Below are 24957 nucleotides of genomic sequence, written 5' to 3' on the forward strand. Positions count from 1 at the left end.
AAGGGAATAGAGGTCAGTGCTCCTGACTAAATAGTCAGATATTATGTGTTTTAAGACTTCTTGTGGCACACCAGTGTGCCTGCCATGGTACACTGGTTAAAAATCTCTATCTTAGGGCATAATCATTTTCATGGCAGCAGGGACTTACTAATTGACAAATTTCAGGTAGCTCTTGGGTCCTAAATTTTAAATCTAAGATACTGTTGACCTGCTACTCACTGGTAGGGATACTATTATTATTGTCTGTCCATAAGTTTGACATCAGAAAAATACACTTGAGCATAAATCTGATCATTGCCTCTTGGCCACAAAGACTTTCTGCCTTGAGGACACATTTTATTAGCATATACAGCCTATGTTAAAACATTAAAATGAAGACATCCATAGAGTGTAGCTACTACATGACAGATAGAGTGTTTAAAAATAAGTTTAAGAGGGTGTCATTAGTTCAAGTGGTGGCTCTGACACCAAATAGCGGCTCTTTGACTGATCTAAGAATAAACTCATTCTGTACAGTATTCCATTAGCAATTTTAATTGCATGCTAAGCTTTATAATTTGTTGCTGTCATTTAGGTTCATGTACTGTACTAATATTTATTCTGCATATTATATAACATCTTATTAAGTTTATTGCCCGCTTTCCATAAATTTTTCACCTGACTTGGATGTAAGGAGCTAACTTTCATATCTATTAAAAGTAGTGCTTGAGTTACAAGTTCTCTTTGTGTTCTAAACAAACTTTTATAACTGTGTAAGTCTATAGAAGAAAAAGGAAATGGCTTACTTCCTAACTGGACAAAAACTACTTAAATTTCCTATTATACAATGTCAGTGCCCTGAGGACCACCAATAATATAAATGGTTAATTACTTGATTTCTCTTTTCCATGCCCTCCATGGAGCTCTCTCTGACAAATGTTAATAGTATAGGTACCCTCCTTTAATTCATATCCAATTAGTAAAGGGTGCTTCACTTTAAACACCTGGCATAATATCTCAGATGTTAAAGTTGAATGAAAATGTTTAATGAAAGAAATAATGTAATAATTAAGATTTACTTTCTAAACATCCTTTGCATCTCGTCATATCATGTTCTCAATAAATCATGATGGTGGTAGAGACACAAATTCATAATATAGTTACAGAGCAACAGCAAATTTCTCATCATTATCATACAACATAGTCTTACCTCTCCTATCAATTTCCTTTAACTCTTTCTCTACTCTCTTCTAAACTTAACTCTTTGGTGTGCCAATCCCTGCTAAACATCTACCACATAAATATTAAAAAGAATACTTAAGTGTTAAAGAACATTTTTGTGAGTCTTTTTTTTCTTGCTTTTTTCTCAATTTTATTTTCAAAAAAATATCTCTAAAACATAAATATGTAAGTCCACAGGTCCTATTCTTCCAACCAGACCAAAAATATAATAAAAGAAATGTTTTCATTTATTATAGGCTAAAGATAATAATGAGATGATATGAAAGTTTTTAAGATGATAGGTACTCTTTTCTTACAAATACAGGTTAAAGTAAATAAAAAGTCTATGAAGAGATCCAAGATGGAGGTGGAGAAAAGGGAAGCAACACTCACCTCCTCCCAAAACCAAACTAGAATTACAACGAAGTCATAGAACAATTATCCTGAATAACTGACTGAAAACTAGCTGAAGAGAAGTCTTATAACCAAGGATTTACAGAAGAAGCCAAATTGAGACTGACACTGTCTTTCCTAGGTAGAGCACTCACTTCTGTGTGGCCTGGGGAAAAGCAATAGCCACACCCTCTGGATTCCCTCTGGCCCTGTGCTCTGAAGTTTATGCTCTGCTGAGGAGTACAGCCAGAGGCCCTTTCAGTGACTAAGCCTAATAGGCAGCCAGCAGACAGAGGCAGGAGGAGGCAGAACTTGTCAGGGTGCCTTGGGACTTTTGCTGACCTGCCACTGGGCCAGGTGCTGACCTTGGAGCACAGCTTGGTCCTTTCTGCATACACCCAGGCCTAGAAGAGGCAGTAACAAACTGTCAATCACTTGTAGCACCAAACAGGTTGCCAACGGCAAGTCACTGGCAGCATCTTATATTGGTCTGCACCAGAGTCCTTCCCAAGAGGCCCAAAACCAACATATTCAGTGGCCAGCTTCAGACAATATCAGAGCAGGATCTAGTAAGCTTCATAAACAGCATATCCAAAGGGAGATATTGGCAGGCACCAAACCCAGCTGAAGTGAATTCTATTTCACGTGATTAGCAGCTGCACAGCAGCTTACATGCCATGGTTGGGGTTGAGTCTCACAGTCAGCCAGCCTGAGGGACAATTCCATGCACAAAAGGGCCAACAGAAATCAAGGCTCAATAATAGCAGGAAGGACCACATAACCCACACAAAAGACATTCCTGGAGCACCCAGCTGAGGTGATCAAGGAGACTGTACCACTGGACTCCATAGGACATATAAAGCCACTCTGCAAAGACTAGGAGTCATAGCAGATCTAGCTAATACATAAAAACAAATACAAAGAGACAGTCAAAATGGGAAGACAAAGAAGCAGGCTCCAAATGAAAAAACAAAAGAAATCTCCAGAAAAAGAGCTAAATGAAATGGAGGTAAACAATTTATCAGATATAGAGTTCAAAGTAATGGTTATAAGGATGCTTAACAGCATGAAAAAAGACATAAAAACTGTAAAAAAGGACAATCAAAAATGAAGAATACAATATCTGAAATGAAGAATACATGAAGGAATAAATAGTAGGTTGGATGAAGCAGAGGATCAAATCAGCAATTTGGAAGACAAGGTAGAAAAAAACACCTAATCAGAGCAGCAAAAAGAAAAAAAGAATTCTTAAAAATTAGGATAATTTAAGGGACCTTTGGGACAACATGAAGCATGCTCATCATAAAAGTACCAGAAGAAGAGAGATAGCAAGGGATCAAGAACCTATTTGAAAAAAATAATAATCAAAAACTTCCCTAACCTGGTGAGTGAAGAAAATACACAAGTACAGACTTCCAGTCAAGATGGAAGCTATGCTTCACCTCCTCCAGCAACCACAAAAAGAATTACAACTAAATCTCAAAAACAAATAACACCCAGAACTATCAGAAAATTGAACTGCGTGAAAGTCTGACAACAAAGTATTTAAAGAAGCCACAGTCATCCAGATGGGTAGGAGGGGCGGAGACACAGAAATTGGGTGGAGAGGCATGGACACACAGTGTGGCATAGAGAGGCGGCTGTGGTGGTGGAATGGGCACAGATGGTCCCACATTCATGTGTGGTGAATAAAAATTGGGAGGGATAACTTGGGAGCGAGCAATCCCAGTCCCAGGCCAGACCACATAGCCCAGGGTTCCAGTGCTAGGAAGACAAATCCCCATAACTTCTGGCTGTAAAACCCAATGGGGGTTGGGGCAGTGGATGAAACTGCCAGATTTTCAGGAAACTTTGCCTAAAGTGCCTGCATAGTCTTAAAACATATGCAAAACCACCCACTCTGGGATTCAACACCAGAGCAAGAACTGGAAAGATGCCAGTCACATATGAGGAGTGAGTGAAGTGACTGAAAATGGGGTGAGTACTGGGCAAACCCCCAGAAGCCAGGCAGTGGCACAGTCCCCTCTCTGATCTTTCCCTCCACACAGAACCACAAAGTAGTAAAGCAGGTTGCTCCACCCTGGAGATTACCTAAGGCTCTACCCCACACAATTTCACAGGTGCCTTCTACAGTCAAAACAGCTCTACCTAATACACAGAAACAAACACAAAGAAGCTGCCAAATTGGGGAGACAAAGAAATTAGCCCAAATGAAAAAAAAAGAGCAAAACTCCAGAAAAAAATAAATGAAACAGAGATAGCCAACCTATCATATGCAGAGTTCAAAACACTGGTGATTGAGAGAGTCAAAGAACTCATCGAGTACAACAACAACATGAAGGAAGAAATGAAGTTTACACTAAATGAAATGAAAAAAAATCTACAGGGAGTCCACAGTGAAGAGAAGGAAGCCGGGATTCAAATCAACAATTTGGAACATAAGAAAGATATAAACATTTGACAAGAACAGAAAGAAGAAACAAGAATTCAAAAACACAAGTCTTCAATAAAACTCTGAGACATCTCCAAATGTGTCAACATCCAAATCATAGGAGTGCCAGAAGGAGAAGAGGAAGAGCAAGAAATTAAAAACTTATTTGAACAAATAATAAAGGAAAACTTCCCTAATCTGGCAAAGGAAATAGACTTCCAGGAAGTCCAGGAAGCTCAGAGAGTCCCAAAGGTGTGGGACCCAAGGAATTACACACCAAGGCACATCATAATTACATTACCCAATATTAAATAGAAGGAGAGAATCCTAAAAGCAGCAAGAGAAAAGGAGATAGTTACCTACAAAGGAGTTCCCATAAGACTCTCAGCAGATTTCTCAAAAGAAACTTTTCAGGCAAGAAGGGACTGGAAAGAAGTATTCAAAGTGATGAAAAGCAAGGACCTGCAACCTAAATTACTCCAGCAAAGCCATCTTTTAGAATGGAAGAACAGATAAAGTGCTTCCCGGACAAGGTAAAGTTGATGGAATTCATCATCACCAAAGCCATTATTACATGAAATATTAAAGGGACTTATTTAAGAAAAAGAAGATCAAAACTGTGAACATTAAAAAGGCAACAATTTCACAATTATCCTCAATAAAACCTAAACAAACAAACTAAGCAAACAACCAGAACAGGAACAGAATCATAGATATGGAGATCATTTGGAAGGTTATCAGCTGGGAGGGGGAGAGAGTGGGGAAAAAGGTGAAGGGAATAAGAAGCATAATTGGTAGGTACAAAATAGACAGGGGAATGTTAAGAATAGTATAGGAAATGGAGAAGCCAAAGAACTTATATGCCCAACCCATGGACATGAACTAAGGGGAGGATTACTGGAGGGAAAGGTGGTACTGGGCAGAGGCAGACAAAGGGGGAAAAATTGGGACAACTGTAATAGCATTATCATCAATAAAATGTACCTTAACAGAAGACACACAAGTCCAGGAAGCACAGAGTCCAGAACAAGATGGACCCAAAGAGGTCCACACCAAGACACACCATGATTAAAATGGCAAAGGTTAAAGACAAAGAGAGAAACTTAAAAGTCATAAAAGAAAGACAGTTAGTTACTTACAAAAGAACTCTCATAAGACTGTCAGCTGATTTTTCAACAGAAATATTTCAGCCCAGAAGGGACTGGCATGAAATATCCAAAGTGATGAAAAGCAAGGACCTAAAATCAAGACTACTTTACCTAGTAGGGCTATCATTTAAAATTGAAGGAGAAATAAAAGCTTCCCTGACAAGAAAAAACTAAAGGAGTTTGTTACCACCAAATCAGTATTATAAGAAATGGTAAAAGGCCTGTTAGAAGAAGGGGAGGAGGAAGAGGAAGAGGAAGGGAGGAGGGGGGGAGAAGGAGGAGGGAAAAAACAGAGGAACACAGAGCTATTGGCGGTGGAGGAGGTGGGATTGAGCAAAAAGGGAAAGAGGAGAGAAGGAAGGAAGGAAGGAAGGAAGGAAGGAAGGAAGGAAGGAAGGAAGGAAGGAAGGAAGGAAGGAAGGAAGGAAGGAAGGAAGAAGTAAGGAAGGAAGGAAGGACTCATGGACCTGGACAACGGGATGGTGATTACTGGAGGTAGGGAAGTTGGAGAGAGGTGGAGGCAGGCAGGTATAGGGAGATAAATGGTGATGGACTGAGACTTGACTTGGGGTGGGGAACACACAATACAGTGTACAGATGATGTGTTGTAGAATTGTGCACCTGAAACCTATATAATTTTGTTAACCAGTGTCACCCCAAAAAATCAATAAAAAGGAAAAAAGGCTCTGAAGAAGTATTGTATATTTATGCTCTAGATGTAATTATGTAAATATTTTGGATGATGGTACACTGATCCCTTTTCATAACTCAGCTGATTAAATTATTGTTTCTCTCCCTGCCGACTTTTTAGCAGAAACAGGATCCAATGAGAGAATGGGCTGATCCACATGACTTCCCCACTGATAAATATAAAATGTGTCACTGCCTTCTTGCTAATAAGTTTGTCACATGGAATGAACATGGGCTCCAAAGTCAGATATACCTGGGCTTAAATCCCAACTCTTTTGTTTTGTATGTTACTGAATCTTTCTCTGCCTCCCATCCTTGAGCTAGGAAATAATGTAATAATACATACTTTATAAGGCTACCATTAGGGTTAAATGGAAAACTGTATATGAAGCATCTGGTACAAAGCAAGGTACTCAATAAATGGTTGTTTTTATTCCCAAGTTATTTGATTTCTTCTTCTTATTTTCACTCAACACCCTTTAAAATTGCCCTAGAAAAAATTTCTTACATACACAGAAAACAACAGCATTCCTGGAAAGCTTCTGTCATGTCACTTCATCACAGATATGTGGAGAAACCCTCAAATCAGCCAGGGAAGGGAGGACCAACTAAAACAGGTATAGTTTTTCTTAGAATACAACTTAAGGAAGTGACATGTCTATCGTGAAGTGTGTGTTCCAGAAAGTGAGGTTCACATTTTAAAATAAAGGAACCCAGAGTCTGAGTTATGAATAAATTACTGCTACTTTTAAATGCTTTTTTAAAGTCTTGGATTTCTTATCACTTCCTATGAATAAAAATATCAGAGAAGTGGAGCGGTGACAGGGAAGAAATGGGACTGATGATGAGTTGATGGTGTTGATTGATGGCCTTGTTCGTCTATTGCTGAAGAGCAAAATCAACAGGGAAGGGGTGTAGAAGTACAAGAAGGAAAAGAATGAGAGATGCATTTGGCATTGTAGTATAACAAGATATCAGTATCTGAAGCTCACTTTTTTCAAACTCACTGAAAATACAATTTTAGAAATATAGCCCTTCCCATCAGGGATGAACAAATTAGTATTTTGATTAATACAATATAAAGCTGTGTTCAGGAGAAGCATAGGTTAATTTCCTGCCCCAGATGCTGAACACATGGTCAGGGAGCAGAGCGTGGGGCCCACAGAGAAGATTCCAGACGTGGATATATCGTCAGATATAAACCTAGAAGTTTTTTTGATATGTCATATAACCCAACATAATTTATCCAAGAAAAATATTCATATTATGTCCTGTTAATCTATATTAAGCAGCTGGGGGAAACAAACTCTAGGTTGACTCAAATCAGTGTAAGTTGATTGATTATCCTACCTTGTCTCTTTAAAGAAAAAGTAATTAGATGGTTTCTGAGAAATTAGCCCATAGTTACCAAAATCTTTAAAATGAGTCCCTCTTAACATGTTTGTTTTGTCGTGGTTGTCTTATGCTACTGTTGTTTAAAAGGAAATCTATTTTCTAAAAGATATCCAGGATAATCTGAGAAAGACTGAGATGGATCCAATTAGGACCTCAGACAATGGGGCATAATGTCTTCAAAGAAACACTCCCAGACACACCTCACCAAACATTAGTGGTTCATTCTCCCAGAAAGTGGAACTGTCTGTGATGGTAAAGAAAAAAGACCTATATTCTCAAGGTCAATGAACCAGAGGTGCAAATACAGTTAACGATGTGTTTTTACAACAAGTCGCTGTTTTCCCTTTCATCCTTACTGAGACCATGGTCATTTTGACATTTCCATATTTGATGCTAACCTAACAGCTAATGTGTGTTCTCAAATGGAATAGCTAAAGAAGAATTTTAGAATAGAAGTTCTACTACAATGCAGCTTTTAAATACGCTTTCAACTATTGTTTGATCTTTTTGCAAGGAAAACTTCTTATGAACTCTAAAGTATTCTTTCATCTATTCCACTTTAGGTGACCCATTCATTTTATTTTTACCTTCATCATGCATATCCATCACCTAAAAATATATATGCTTTATTTGTTTTATCCAGTCACAGCATTTCATTTTTAATTTCAGCTTCTATCCCCTTGAGTGTTCGTGATGTCAAAAAAAAAAAAAAAGATTTGCATGTCTTACCTAACTTGCAATTAGGGTTATTAGCAGCAATATATCCAGGAAAGATTTTGTGTAAGCTAGGTTCTGAGCTCCTTAGCAACAGATGAGAGAGAGAGAGAGAGAGAGAGAGAGAGAGAGAGAGAGAGAGAGAGAGAGAGAGAGAGAGAGAGAGAGAGAGAGAGAGAAATCCAGGACATTTCCTTCACAACAATCTCTTTCCAACTTAAGTCTTTTGTTGAGACTTTTCATTTTAGATTTTCTTCCCAAGAAAGTAGGTAGATACAACTGCCAGCATCCCTAGAGCTTTTGTTAATACCAAAATGACAAAAGTAGACCATTGAAAGGTGTGCTTGAAGTATGCAATTTCCAGTCCCTTTTGAATGATTCAATACATACTCTTTGCTTTTATTCAGACTAAACACAGTCAAAAGCATACCTGTAGAAATTACTAATTGTATGCTTTCCAATTCCATATTTCCTATTTACATAGAACTGGAAATCAGATTATTAATGTTACACCTAGGAAAATGTGGGAAGGACGGGATCGCCCTTCTTTTTAATAACCCCTAGGAACTCCACTACATTCATGGTGATTTTTCTTTATGCCATTTTCTAATGATGCCAAACCACCATGCTCCTCCTTCATCATAATAAAGTACCCAAGGCAACGTGGAGACAGACTTCTGCCACACTACCAGAGTAATTTTTAACATACAAATAATCATGATACAAACACTTAAGGGAAAAGTGGATATCAGATTGATTTCAAAATGGATTTTGCTGCATATTCACAAAACCTAACACATAATTCTGGAAATTGATGTGTAAATAATTTTTTATTAGTGATTAGAAAAACATCCAAAAAATGGACACATGGCTAAATTCTTATAATCTGATTTTTTTGTTGGTGGTGTTAACCAGTTTGTCCTCACATTGAAGATAAAATCAACATTGAATACTGGGATCTATAGGAGGCCTAGTCAAAAATACTTCCCTTTAAGCTGATGCTTAACATTTTCTTGTAAAAGGATCATCCCCAGTTGCTAGTGGTAACAGGTTATATTACTAACAGATGTTTACGGTTGAATGTGTTTTAGAAAATTTAGAGATTTTTACAAAGAAATGGGGAAGAAATCATGAATGCAATAAGTAATTCAGGAGACCTGAGAAATCGGTGTTGTTAGCATAGGGGCTCCTAAATTTTCACCATTGATAATAGATTTTATTATGTAATTGCCTACCAATCATAACGGAGAAATCTTATAGTGTAATGGCTAATTGGATCTTCTATTTGAATGTTTAATAAATCCCAAGGAAAATTATCAAAGCCTGGTGAATTTGCAATTAAGTACATATGAGAAGTTTGAGGATTGGAGATTTCCATGACCAGTTCAATGTCTTTAAGAGTTATTGAATTATTTAACTTTTCATTTATACTTGAATCAATCCTGGTAAATTTACATTTTTCTAAAAATTCATTCCCTTCATTTAAGACTTCAAAGTTGATTTAAAGCTCTTCATACTAGTCACAAGATTTTCTTTTAACTCAATCTGTAATTATATCTCCTCCTTTGTCCTCAGTATTGTTTTAATTTAAACCTCTACTTTTTCATTTTCTTGATCAGTTTTTCTGGATTAGTCTATTTTAAAGTATTCAAAACATTTATAAAATTTGCCATCTAGTAGGTTATGTAGGATATAATCAAAATAGAAAAATATATCTCATAAAGATGAATGCTTAGAAAATAATGAATTTTTGTTAGGTGCAGGGTCTGTTTCTATATTAAAGAAAATGTTAATTGTACCGTTTGAAGTATTTTTTAGCCCACATGATTCATCAGTTTCTAATCAAGATAAGGTAAATCTCCCTCTCTGAATGAGGGTTGTTCCCAAATGGCTGAATTTTTCCATTTATTGTCTGCAATTTTCCCTCCTTATTTCAATTAATGCTCTTGCCTTAAATTCTGTTTCTTCTGGCATTATTACTATAGTAGCTTTTGGCTGGTTTTTGCATGGTTTACTGTTTAACTTCAACATATCTGTGAAACTTGTTTTAGGTGTATTCCTTAAGGATCATGTGGCTGGGTTCTTTTTTCAATCCACTCTAATAATTCATGGGAGTTTAATCCACTACTTCTCACTATGATTACTGATGTATTTGGGCTTATTTCTATCATCTTATTTTGTGTTTTCTATTTACTATTCTTTTACTTCCTTTTTCCTTCATTTCTGCTTTCTGTTAAACTAGTATTTCTTTTTTTATTTCTGCTCATTTTAAAGCCAGACATTATGTTTATATTACTTTAGTCATTACCCTTAGTTTTTTAGCATGCACATTTAAATATAAAATTTTATAACAATTACGGCATGTATTCTGTTTTGCACTTTTCCCAAACACTGTGTTCTTTAGTGTGCTGACTATAGAACACCACCTTCAACTTTTTATTCTTGAATTTTAGTTTTATACATTTAGGGTTTTTTGTTGTGTCCTATTTTTTACTTACTGTAGCTGTTAAATTTATAAATGTGTTTTAACTAATATCTCCATTTACTGTTCTTTTTTGTAACCCAAGCTTTCTCTTTGAATTCCCTTTTCCTTTTATGGAAGCACATATTTTATCAGATTCTTTAGTAAAGATAGTAAGTTCTCTTGGACTTTCATGCATGAACATGATTTAATTTTGCTCTCACTTCTGAATTTTAATAGAAAATAAATGTATAACATAATAGTTATTTTCCTTCACCACTTTGAAGACATTATTTCATTGTTTTTTATCATAAATTGTTTCTGAAAGGGCTTAGGTTGGTCTAGAGACGTTGACCTTTAGTAGATAATCTACCTTTCCTCTCTGATAACTTTTAAGAGAGTTCTCTTTAATCCTTGAGAGTCTGAAGTTTTATTATGATTTGTCCAGGTGTAAATTCATTTTAATTATTTTTTTTGATACTCAGAGGGAAGCTTTTAAAAAAGATTTTATTTATTTTTAAAGAGAAGTGAAGGGAGGGAGAAATAAACAAGGCTATGGATTTCATCTGTGTCATCGTCCTCTTGCTAAACCATCCCTCTCCTCCTTGCTGGAGCCTGAGACTGGTTAAAGCCAGAGCTCCAGGCAATGATCAGCAGGGGACTACCCCATTCCAGTCCCTGAGCTAAAACTGGGAGCCTGGGTGATAGATACCACGGTCTGCTCCTAGGTCTGGAGTCCCCAGGTTTTGGGGGACTCCACAAAGGTCTAATCATCCACACAGGTCTGCTGTGATATTTACTTGAGTTTTGATCAGTATACCATCTCTCTTTGGTTCTCTATTTTCACATTTATTCTACCATTGCTCTGTATTTGGAGTAAGATGAGTTGAAGTAGAAACCTACTGAGCCATCCTGACTTAAAATCTTCCCCCTTCTCTTTATGTTTTCCTTTCTTTCATTTAAAAAAATCCTTTTATTCTTTCTTTCTACTCCTTCGTTCATTTTCTTAATAAAGGCCAATAATTCATAATAAACATAATTTAAAAGTTAAAGAAATAGAGATTTCTGTTTTACTTTCAGAAAATTTTCCTGATTCTGCTCTTCCGCTCCCATCTCTTGTAATGCTCATACTAACAATACAGAAAACATAGCTAATACTTAGCAAAAGCATGGCTTTTCCACAAAAACTGAGGGGTGATGCTGGTAACCCTTCAAGGAAAACTTAACAAGAAACTTGCAGCTCAAAGTTTGGGAGATGCAGAAAGGCAGAGGCTCTTAGACGACCACCACAATCCCTACCTCAGAAGTAAAAACAACTCTCACCCTTTGCAAAGGATAGTGATAGGTCAGTGTACTCATTCAAGTTCTTCAAAGCAAGAAAGTACACTGTGGTGCTCAAGGGCAGCAGTTCCCTCTGCTTGTCTGAAATTCCCTGTTCTTGTTTGTCCTCCTTCACTTTCCCCACTTTTAGTAGTGACCATTGCTTTTTGCATTATCTGTCTCCCTTATTAGGTTTAAAAGCTCTTTAAAGGTACTTGGAAATTAAAACATGAAGATGTGTAAAGTTCATATTAGCTACCTAGTGTTAGATAACAGAATATCCTAAATTTACAGACTGGAAACAACAGACATTTGTTATCTCAGATTCTGTAAATCAGGAATCTGGGAGTGGCTTAGCCGAACAGTTCTGGCTCAAGGTCTATCATGAGGCTGCAATCAAGGGGTCAAGTGAGGCTGCCAGCATCTCTGGGCTCAACTATAGGAGGATCTGCTTCCTAGCTCACTCCTGTGGCTTTGGCAGGCCTTGAAGACCTGCTTCCAAACTCACTCATGGGGGTCCCTGCACAAGGTTCCTCATGGTATGGCAGCTGGCTTTCCCCAGAGTGAATGATACAAAAGGGATCCCCCCAAGATGGAAATGACAATCTTTATATAACCTCATCTCAGAAGTGACATCCCTTCCCTACTGCCATATTCTGCCCATCAGAAGGGAGTCAAATCCAGGCCAAAGGCAAGGGATTCCATAAGGGCATAAATACTAGAAATCAGGGATCATCAGGGGTCCCCTTAGAACATGCCAAAGGATCTTTTAGACCAGGGGTGCCCAAATTTTCACTACCAACAAACATCCCATAAGAGTTTTTTGTTTTGAATTTTTCTTCCTGGCAGGTTTTATTTATGAAGCAATGGATTGTTTCCTTACCTTTATTCATAAAAACTATAATATAGAGTAATGAGCAATAGCTGTCTACAATATTTAAAATTAATGAAGTTATATAGTTAATTAGATGGCTGATGCTCCAGTTTACTCATAGGGCCTTATCTAATATAAACATGAGATTTTGTTTAGACTTTTTGAAATACCGAATATAGGCCCCAGTTTCTCATTATTTCCTTTATGAATTCTTGCAGGATCAGATAATACACATTAAGTAAAACTGATCTAGTCAAAGCCCATTATTTCATAGATTAGGAAACTGGGTCCAAGAAAGGCAAGTGTTGGAGCTGAAATTAGTCTTTATCTCCTGGCCCTGTATCCACTACAGCACATGCCATTCTTGGTTCCATCCTTTGCTCCCAAAGACTAGCAAAAGCCCTTAATATATCATAATGATGATTATAATAATGACATTAAAATTTATATGGTAATCATTTCACAATACATGTAAGTTAAATCATTATGCTATGCACCTTAACTTGTACAGTGCTGTATATCAACTCTATCTCAATGAAACTGGGATTTATATAACAAAGCTAATGTTACTCAGCATTCTTGTCTTAAAGAGATTAACTTATTTTAGCCAAGCCAACCACAGTTAATGAAGCATTCTATTACATTTGATACAGATCAAATCTTGCTCTTAGAATTTTCATTATTCTAATTGGTAAAAAAAACTTATGATGTTTAAGGACAGTGCTAAATTATTTACGTATCAAATGGAAAATAAGTTGAAGGCATGACTGTAAGTCTGTGAATTAGCCATAGTTCCAACAGGGGTGATAATTATTAACTATGGATGAGAATGGCCTAATCAGCTCATCTAGTTGAAGGCTCATTAGCTCCACTCACCAACACCAGGACAGTGAGGAGGTTTCAGTGCTGACAGGTTTTCCATGACCCTGCTCTCGGTGTTAAGTAATGGATCATTATGGCTCAATGTGGAATGGTATGAACACCATCAGGATATTACAAAATGGTACAGGTTACAACGATAATGAGTCTTACTGCCTCATCTCCCAAAGTAAAATAGGACAAAGAAACTAAACTTTGCTTTGTAGTATTTACCCAGCAGAGCTCTTTGAGATACAGCAAATAAGATGTTAGAGAGGGTGCTTGAGAGTTATACACACCTATACACACACACACACATCCTATTCTTACATTTATAAAAGGTTGTAAAAACTAGAACATAAGAAATTTATCTTTCTTTAGTCTGAAAGAATAAGACTTGATAGAAAGTCACTAATGCTTGCAGTGGTAGGTGTGTGTGTGTGTGTGTGTGTGTGTTAAGCCTGCTATTAATGAACAGATTCTGAGCAATGTCTCAACTGGGATAACATGTTCCACTAGCACATTATTAACAGGAACTCAAAAACTTTTAACCCTCCTCTGCTCAACACTAATGAGATTCAGGTGAGATCATAGATATTCATATCTCATGATCTCTGCAAGGAATCACCTCAATAAAATCAGAATAGAAAAAAAAATGACCAGGGAAAAAGTAAAGATGAAATATATTAGGAAAAAGAAAGAAGAGTAATGAGACATTTATAGATATTTGCTCTCTGTTTTTGAAAAAGTCCAGAAAGCTAAATCTAACTAGAATTGCCTAAAAGGTGAACCACCATTTGGGGAAAGCCAATCAAATTGAATATATGGACTTAAAGACTAGCTTACATTTAGCATCTGTGTAATGTCAGCCAAATCACTTTACTTTACTTTACTAGATTCCTATTTCTTTATAAGTTGACATGATATCAGTGATTTTCAAACTGCTCTGTGGAAGCCAGGGAGTTTTTCAGAGACAGTTTTGGGAGTTAGTTCAGTGGAGAGAAGTGATGATGTTGAAAAGAAGCCCCCACCACTCTCACCCTCTCTAGAAGGAGCTCTACTTTTGCCTTCTTGTGCATTAGGCTTTCAAATATAATATTTGTTGTCAAGAGTATTTTGAAACCACTGGCCTAGCAAAAGTTAAAAAATCCAGCATTGCATTGTGTATCTGGGTTGGTAAAGATCTATGGTAGAGCTATGATAAAAAAAGCTAGACAATCTTGAAAAGTTGGCGTTGCCTACTGATACTGGAGATGCGGGTTGGAGACATCTTGCTGAGCTCCAGCTGGGACTGGGAATGGCTCTAGTGATCAGACAATGCAGGAGAGACCACCCTCTAGGATGCAAGGAATGGAGGTCTCTCTGGGGAGGTTAGCTTTTTGTTTTAAACATTTTTAATTTTATAATAATGCATAAATAAATTCTTGTAAAAGAGTCAAATAGTAGAGAAATATAGTGACTAAGTGTAAAATTTCCTCTTTATCTGCCCACTCCACAATATCACATTTCTTGCCATAGGTAACCACTGTTTTCATTTGGTGTGTGCTCTCACAGACCCTTTTCCTATGCTTATGTATGTATTTTATATATGTGTATGTACATATATCATTTTTAAAAAAGGAAATTAAATGGTTCTTATTGTTGTAATATTTGCTCCACTTATTTATCAATGTGTCTGGGAAATATCCTGTATCAGCACATGTTTATCTGTCCTTTCTAAAATGATTTCATTGTATTTCATAGTATAGATATGTCATATTCATTTGATAACTCCCAAATTTGGGACTATAAAGTTGTTTACAATTTTTTATTAATAGAAACAATCAACATCATCACACACACATCTTTATGCACAAATGTGAGTTTTTCTGTAGGTAGATTACTAGAAGTGAAGTTGCTATGTTAAGAAGTATGACATTTTTTTCAGCTGGATCTACTACACAAATACCAACAGTGTGTTTCTCTATATATCTGCCAACAGTGAGTATTAATTCTCTTAATTTCTACCAAAGTAACAATAAAAATTTTGTAAATATGTATTTCTCTGGTTACTAAGGAGACTGGTCATCCTTTCATCTATTTGTTGCCCATTTATGTTAGTATTAGTTGAAAGAAGTCTGACTGTGGGAACCTGGACACTAGATTTTAGTCCTAGGTTTGTAATTGGCTTGCAGATTTTGATTAATTTTATTCACTTTTCTGAACCTCAGTTTCTCAATCTAACAAATGGAAATAATAATCTCAGTCTGTTTTACTCCACAAAGCTATTGTAAATGTTCAGCAAATAATGAATATAAAAAAGCAAGTGGAAAACTCTAAAATATTAGACATATAAATGGGATTTCTTTCAGTTTTTAAAAACATGTACAATATTACTGAATAACTGCATTTGAGGGGAGTTCTATACAAAGGAAGGCTGGTGCCTACCAACTTCAGGGTCTTCTCAGACAAGTTGTGAGGAAAGTATAAGGCAAATCATTTGTTCAGCTCTACCATTGTTCCCATTCCAAACTGTCCTGGGTGAACACTGGAGAAAGCTTGCTCCTTGTGGGATTTCTAATCCAAGTTTGTTATTGCAAGGAGTTGGTGGGGGTGTATCCTCTCCCACATCTTCTCTAGTTCATCCATCAGCAATAACAATGCCATCTGGTTACCGGGGACCAGTGAGGCATAAAATGCCCAGAAAAGCAGCTGTCTTCCCCTTTACCTGTGTCACAATTACTAATTAAGTGACAAATTTGCCTTAAGCTATCAATTAAATTTTGTACTGCTGAAACTTGTGCAGGTTTTACTCTTTACTAACTATACCTTTTGTAACTACAACCCTTCATAGAGAGTAAGAGAAACTTACTCTCTATGAAACCAGGATTAAAATTCCATCTGGCCATCTGCTTTTTTTTAATGATGTATGCAGTCATTTGTATAAACCTTTAAATGTCATCTTACTAAATTGCCTGCCTCTTTTCTCCAATGTAGTTTCTTAATATTGCACATGGCAGAATTCTCATTTCCAGTTTTTCTACTACCAATTCAAAATGCCAGTGAACCACATAAACCTGAGTGTGAGGGCAATGTGACTGAGTGATGGTCATACCACCCTTCACAAACCTGGTAAAACTTCATATAATTATAAATAGGTTATTTCATACTCTTGAAATGTTGGCACTTTGTCTGTATAATCTGTTGTCTGAGTTGAATTGGCTTTTCAACAATCAACAATTCTACTGAAAGATCTACGTACTTTTGATAACTAATATGAAAGAAGTACAATACATTCTTCAATTTTCAGCACAAATAAAATTCTTTCCCAAACGCCAATCTTCACATGTTGCAAACCCTTTCCTTATAGTCCCAGGTTCCAACTCTGGGTTTTCTCACCTCTTAACAGAAGGATTAATAGATTCATGAAAAACATTAAAATAATATCCCCTCCATGCTTAGAGGTTCATCCTTCTTTGGGACCATTTCAAATGAACATCTAGCCTTGGGTACCCTAAATCAAAAGAATGCCCCCCAAATCATGGTATCTTTCACAATTGAGGACCTGGTCTATTTGGTAATAGGACCAATCTGGACCAGACTGTACTGTTTGCTGTATGACCCAAATGTATAGAGTTGCTAAGACTTTCCCCCCTAGTGCTTTGTTAGGTCATTATCAAGTTCCTACTCATTTTCCAAAGAAAGAGCAATGTCATGACCCTTTTAAACATACCACATCAATAGGCAATGTTACCAATTCAATGCAACCATCATTTGCTGAGCTTCTATTTTGATAATGGACCTGAGCTAAGAATGTAAAAGGTGTAAATACAAGTACTTATATTTAAGGACATACATACAGAGTAGGGCAAAAGTAGGTTTATAGTTGTGAGTACAAGAAAGAGTTTATTCTTACATTATTATTTATTAATTATTGTATTATTTTCCATACAAACAATTGTAAATCTTCTTTTTCCCCACCATGAATATACATCCTCTAGAAGTTTTTGATCTAACAGGAGAGTTATCATGTATAAAATATAACTACAACCTAAGACAAAAACATAGACTTCCTTAAAATGGGTAACAACAAGATGTACAGAGTAGAAAAAACCATCTGATAGTCTACTGGATCATGTGGAAACACTGCGGTTGTCCTATCTGTGACCACCAGTTAACAGAGATGTGTGGATACTCCATCTTTCTTCAAGTCTCTTTGTTGCTGGTATGACTCATCCTCTAATTTCACCTCAGTAATGTTGAGAGTGTGGAGTGTTTAATGTTGTTTTAGAGAAAATGTCAATAGGAAGATCCATTTCCAGCTAGAACTCCAAACAGGAAGCAAATCATTGAACCAAAAAGATTTGCAGTGTTCTGCAAACCTCGATGTGCATGTGAATCACCTGTATAGCTTGTTAAAATGCAGATGCTAATTCAGCAGCTCTTGGGTGGAGTCTGAGATTCTACATTTGTAACAAGTCCCCAAGTGATGTCGATGCACTTCAGCCCATACTTTGAATGAGGAGGATTTAGAACATTTCTCCCACAGCTGCCGAAGACATAAAAAGTTGTCAAGGAGAGTTCAACCTAACAGAGGGGGACAAATAAAGTGGAACAGCCAACATTTTACAGAGCCTAATAGAGGGAAGCAAAGTCTTTTACACAAATCAGCAGAGAAGGACTCAGTACTTGAAAGCTGCATTTTGTGCAAGGATATAGGCAAATGTTTAGAGCAATCATATCATCAGCAATAATGGATATAAAGCAGAGTTGGCATCCCATGCAACAGTGGGAATATGGGACACCCAGAAGAGACTCTAAACTGTATTACTATTTCCCCACCACAAGTTACTAGTCTCACTCATTCCTCAGTGACCAAGAGCTGAAGTCTGAGATAAAAACACGCTCTGCATCCTTCACCCATATATTGCACATAGGTGGAGCAAACTGTGTAGACTTCTTATTGGAGAGTGGAGATTCAGCCCCACTCAACAAATCCTTTTGCTAGCTGCCTGAAGCACTGAACCTCCTCTATTAGAGAGGTATGAACTTAGTGAGCCCTATCTATGTTAAAAATAGTTATTTTGTGTAATAAAAATCAAGATCCAGGTGCCTAGATCATTTGACTTGATATACCTGAGTCTCCACATATGGCTACTACAGAAAAAAATAATTGAAGTAAGATGTGTTGCAGCCAGTCTTTTGGTTCTATGGTACATGACAAAGCAAAAGGATATTGTAAGATTCTTTTACCTCTAAGGAATAAGCCCCATGTCATGGACCTTCAGAAAGATATTATAACCAAGTTCCAGAGTAGCATATTTTCTTAATGATAATAGACATTATGGCCAGCTGCTAACTCTGAGGAAAAGTCAAAGCCAGACAAAGCAGATTCCCTCTCCTTCTTAAGGGGGATTTTTACCATTATTCTTAGGGAAGAGGCTAAGTAATCTTCAGTTGAGTTCTGAACTTATTACCCAACAGACTTAAGATTTCTTATACTACCTAAAGATCCTCAGAATATTTTATTTCAAAAAGGCATAGTTATATCAATCTCTAATTGCTTTATTTAAAACAACTACTTTAAAATTTCAATTTAAATAGTTTCAATAAGAACTGGCCCATCATCAAATTCTCTTGAATCCTTCTAACCTCCTATTCACAATGGGCATTATGGTTTATTCTTTAATGTACATTAATTTGGTTCGAGCAGGATCCAGACTGCACATCTCAGCATTCTACTTGAAAAAAGAAGAAAGAATTCAATTCCACTCTGTAGCAAATTCAGCCTTCCACAGGTCAGTTCTGCCAGTCAGTGATGGTTGCATTGCAAAACTGCTTTGAGAATGTTTTGCTGGGTTTTGTTGCTAGGTGATGACTGGGAAAACTTTGCAATTCCTGCTGAGAGCTTTAAAAAAATGTGCCTGTAACCAGCTTCATATTAAAGAGGAGGGAAATAAAATAGGACAGCCTGCACCTTAATTCCTCAAGGCTTACTCCTTGCCCTATACTTCCCCTTAGCTGTCGTATAGAGACGTTGTGACAATTAAGAAATGTGTATACACAACACTGAAAAAAAAAGAAAAAAAGAATATTCAACTTATCGTCAATCAATCTAGAGTGAGGTTAATAAAACAGAACTTGTCAAATGTCTTTTTTATAATCTAAACTAGCACTTAAATAACTGAGGGATGGGGAGGAGACAGTAAAGGAAGGGAGTGAATGAAACAACACCAACTGATTCTCCCAACAGTCTTTTCTCCTCCACATGTTAGTAAAGACCCTTTGCTTAAGAAATTGGCCTGAAGCTAGAGTCAGCTTGTACCTGAGCTGTGTTTCAGAAACCCTTGGCCTGGACCCGACTTTCCAGCCAAGCAGCAGGGATTCCTGGGAAAGCCCATAGGCCTGTCTGAGGCCTGGTCCTATGTCAGTGATTGATGAGGACAAGTGCGAGAGGTGACACACTGTGAAATCAGACTGAGGCACAAAGAGTTAATCCTTGGGCTTTTTCCAAATGGGGTCCTTTGACAGAAAAAATAATATTTATTCCTTCCTTTAATTTTGCAGCTAAAAATGCACTATTGATAACATTCACTAGGCAAGATGCCAGCCTGCAACCTCCTAAAACTTCAGGAGATAAATACCACACTAGTGGCAGTAATCATTTGTCCTTGTAGCATTATCATCATCAAATTATTTTAAACTGCTGATTTCACAAGTATTATAACCAATAGAGAGAGGAGAGCAGTTGTTTCTGCATACAAATTTCTTTTCACAAATTTAAGAACCTACCTATAAATCACAGGAGAGAAGAAACGGAGAAATTGCAACTCTGCCACCTTGGCTTCTCTGTTCTCAGAAATGTGGCAACAGCTTGGTAGTAAGAACTCCCTTCTCTCCTTCACTAACTCATTCACTTGCGCTTACTCCCCACTGGGTCCTCCCCTGAGAGGATAGGAAAGGCCATGTGTGTCTTTGACTTGGCGACGCAGGCGGGTTTCTTGTACTTTCATACCCTCCATAGCAGATGCACAAACTTCAGCAGCGTCTTTTTAACACTTCATTAATTATTGAGCTGTGCCAAGAGTAATTATTGAGCTATGCCAGGAGTCCTTTTCTCCCACATCAGTAAACAGTAATTTAGAGAAGGGGGGCTATAACCTTAGGGTGAGCAACGCTTTCCCCCCACAGCTGTGTGGTGAGCTCAACAACACTGTATATGCTTCAACAAATGAGGAGGGCCACAGCCCAGCCTCTGCAGCACACAGGAAATGTTATGGCCAGGGACGAGAAACCCAGCACACTCACTGTGCAATACAAAATTTGGAATATCTCATGTGCTTACAGATCCAAGGTATTCATTCTGACTTTGTGCTTTTTGCCTTAATCTAATAATAATGATGGTGACAATGATGATGATAATAATAAATCCAATAACAGCAAGGGAATGGACTTCCAGAATTTTCTTTATATGTTATAATACAAACATGATAACACGGATGTAGTACTTTCTCAATTACTAAGCTTTCTTTTCTTTTGCCATTATTCAGTAAGACTGTAATTCTCTCCTCTTCCTTCAATTAATTCAGGGACTCAACAAAACAGAAATTTCTTTTTCCTACATTTTCAAAATCAAGTCAGACATAGAAAAGGCTGATGGAAGCTAGTGTCCCACTGGCTACTTGTATCAAGGGTTTTGCTGCTTGCACTTCAGAACGATGGAACCTCAGGGTTAGAAGTTTACTCAGTACAACACTCTTCCCATTGTGTATGATGGGAAGATACTCTTCCCGTGTATGATGTTTGGATTCTCTCCACATAATTCATTTTTTTAGTAATTATTCAGACTCTGCTTCAATGGAAGAACTTAACTTCTGTCATAACTCATTCTACTTTTAAGACGCCAGCATTTGAGTGTTCCATCTCCTAGGTAGCAGAAATCAGACTACTGTTAGTCTCTGTTCATCAGCCCATCAGTTAGGGAGTTTGTGAATATTTGAAGTCAACTAGGAAACCCTAAATCAGCAGTTTTCAATCTTGTGCTGAAAAAGAAGATTCCAAGTATCCATGTCCTTTGAGATTGCAGGAGGTCTTCAGATGGTCCACAACTGCACTATTCTAAGACTTTTCTTCCCAAGGTTAGATGTCTTCAGGTTCTTTTGATTAATTCTCATGAGGAACAACAAAGTCATCAATGAGATCCACATTGACAAATCCAACAATGAGTCTTCTGTTCTCATCTTACTTGTGTTGGTTACTTTGTCCTTGAAATGCTTTTTTCATCTGACCTCTGCCACAGCCCTGCTTGTCCTCCCGCATCACTGTCTGCCAACATAGCACGGGGGCTTCCTCGAGTTCTTTCCAGAGCCTGTGAAGTAAACTCCCACCTCAGAGGTTGGTACTCTCTTTTCCTCTGCACAGAATTTCCTTCTTCCATTTATGACACCTTCCCTTAGCTACCTCAAGTCTCTGATCGAATGACAGCTCTTCAGAGAGACTTCCCTGACAAACTTGTCTGAAATGGCCTTTACCCTATTCTCTATCCTCTCACACTGCCTTAGTTTATTGCATCATGTATCACTATCTGATATTATAATATACTTTCCCCTGTTCATTTGTTTGTTTTTACTTCTCCAGTAAGAAGAACATAAGCTACAGAAGGGCTGTTTTTATATAAACTGCCATTTCCTCAGTGCCTAACACATAGTTGATGGGCAAAACAATTTTAAAAAACTAGTACTGAGTCTTTCACAAGTCTGGTTAAGTCTGTCTATGTCCTTTCAAAGGTATGTTGCCCAGATCTACTTGCAGGCTTCATAATAAAACACAATAACCTAGCTCTTATTTGGAATTCTAGATTTGTACAGATGTGGCACCCACTTCATTCACTCTAGGGCAGCTATGTCACACCAGGGAACCACACTGAGCTTGTGCAGCTGCTAAGGCACATTGCCGTGTGCAGCCGGATCTTCAGAACCCAGCTCAGGATCTCGCAGGTACCTCTGTTAAATGTTCTCTGATTAAATTTGCTCCAGCCTATTCAAATTCTTCTGGATACTAATTCTGTTGTTTAGCACGTTCCCACATCAATATCTCTTCCACATACATTTTCTATTCCTATTGATTCACTTTCTTGTTCTAATCATTAATTAAAAAATGGACAGTGAAGAGGAATTGACTGACCAAGGTTTGTATTTGGGCACTGCCACTTATGTGGCCAACTTTGGTCAAGCTAATTAAGTTCCCCAACTTTGTTTTCTCAGCTCTAAAATGAAGAGAAGAATGCCTATCTGATAAGGTTAGTGAGAGAATCGAATGCAATTACAAAGTGTTGAGCACAGCTCCTGGCATGTGCAAGCCAGCACCTTTCTAGCACTCAGCACAGTGTCTAGAACAAAGTAGACACTAAACAAAACTTCATCAGTTATTGACTACCAGGACAAGGGCACAGCCCATGTGGTAGGAATCTAGAACCATATATCAAGGTTGTAATGATCCAGTAATTACCCTTCTTTGGTATTCAATTATTCCTTGACCAGTTATGAATACATCTCCTGGTACTGACATCCTTTTTGCCTTTCTTGATTTTGATTTAAAAAAAGTTTAAGAGACACAGTCAAATGCAATTCTAAAATATGAATACACATGTTTAGTATAATCCTCTGAGCTACCAAGCTAGTATCTCTGTCAAAAAAAACAGAAAAGTGAACTTATTGGGCACGACTTAGTGAACCCACTGCTTTCTTTTCTATATGTTCACAGATCATACTTTCATCTGAGTGTGATGCCTGGACTGTCAGTAAGTCATATATCCCTCTTCTAGAGCTTCTATCATTCTCCACAGTTCCCTAAGGACTAAGCTCACGTGTAATTTTCCTCCGTGCCCTGGGATAAATAACCCAAAACAGGAATCCAGTTCGCATTCGTTGGAACTAAGATGCTCACAAGTTCCTCACATACACAAAGATTCAAGAGTAGCTAACCAACCCTATCCCTGAATTTGATAGTGTATTCCTATCCATTTCCAAGAAAAGTATATATCTATATTGGCACTTGGAGAATACAAGTCAGAGAAGCAGAGTTTAGATAGTCTAAGCTTTTCTTTCTTCTTTCTATAAAAAAATAGGAAGGCAAGACCTCCTTTCTGAATAAATATTCAGGAGAATTTCTTGTTCCATTAACTGAGAACTAATGCTTAGTGCTAGGCTGCAAAGTTGGACAACCTCTATCCAGAAGGCCAGGCAAGTTCTCATCAGCTTTGGGGATAAACCTTCTAGAGCCAGATTTTCCAGGATTGGTCACTTAGTTGGCATTCTTTAAACGTTAATTGTCATTACTAAGATTAGTCTCCACAAACTGTGTATTGCTCTCTTTGAATTCATATAGCACTTTATACATACTTCATTTGGGAGCTTAGTCTGATAGTCTTTCTATATTGTGAGGGTCTCAACTGGAGGGACTGTAGTTTATTCATCTTCACTAAAAACCTAATCCATTAATTAGTAATTACACAAAAGATAACTGTGATTTTATTAATATCTTTATTGTTTATAGTAACTGAATACTTCTAAATTATTTTAAGGTAGCTACTTTTTTCTTTAATTGATTTAAACAGTTAATCTTCGTTTACTTTGCAAATCCTCTCTTTATGTAGAACAAGAAATAAATATTATTTCAGGATTTTCTGAATTACAGTAACTGTTGGAGGTTAGTGGACTCCCCACCAGCTACATTTCATGTATTTATTTGGCTTTTTAGATGTGTACTCAGTCAGCCTCAGGGCTCACCACCAGAGAATACAAATTCTTCAGTACTTTGAAATTAATTAAATGAAGAAGAGGATAAAACATAGTTTTCATCACCATATAGTGGCTTTATTATTATTAAGGGATTTAAACTTGAAAATAGTATGAATGTTTTATTGTACCTCTGTAGAGCAATTACAACCTAGTTTATAAGAAATGCTTCTGTTCTTAACCATCTATAGCTACATAGCATCTCAGAATACCAAAAAGGTCTGTATTTTTAGGTAAGATGAACACAACCTGCAAAGCTCTTCCAGATTTACCTGGAAGAGGTAACATACAGCTAAATGGTTTTCCTGTGAATGATTATTGGTTTGAACCTTGGTTAATTTGACTCCAAAGCTACACCTTCCCACCATACCACACTAGCACTCTCAAATACAACATGTCCTCTGCCCATCAGGAGCTGAATTCACCTAAAACAATATCAAGAAAATCTGTTAAAATGTGCCTTGTTCTTAGAAACAATCATTTAACATTACGAGGAAAAATAATTTAATCAATGACACCCAAACTTCAATAAACATCTATATGGTGGTGTACTGTCATTTGAGATCTTGCAAGATAGTTACGACACTTACAGTAGTGAAAGGAACTGCATCTTCATTGTTTCTGTTATAGTTATATTTGTGATTTAAGTAAAATTTTGCAAGCATCAACATGAACAAAAACCTTTCTAAAACCACAGT

This window comes from Phyllostomus hastatus, unplaced genomic scaffold (assembly GCF_019186645.2).
Source record: "Phyllostomus hastatus isolate PE091 unplaced genomic scaffold, TTU_PhHast_1.1 phas_contig_86, whole genome shotgun sequence".
Lineage (NCBI taxonomy): Eukaryota > Metazoa > Chordata > Mammalia > Chiroptera > Phyllostomidae > Phyllostomus > Phyllostomus hastatus.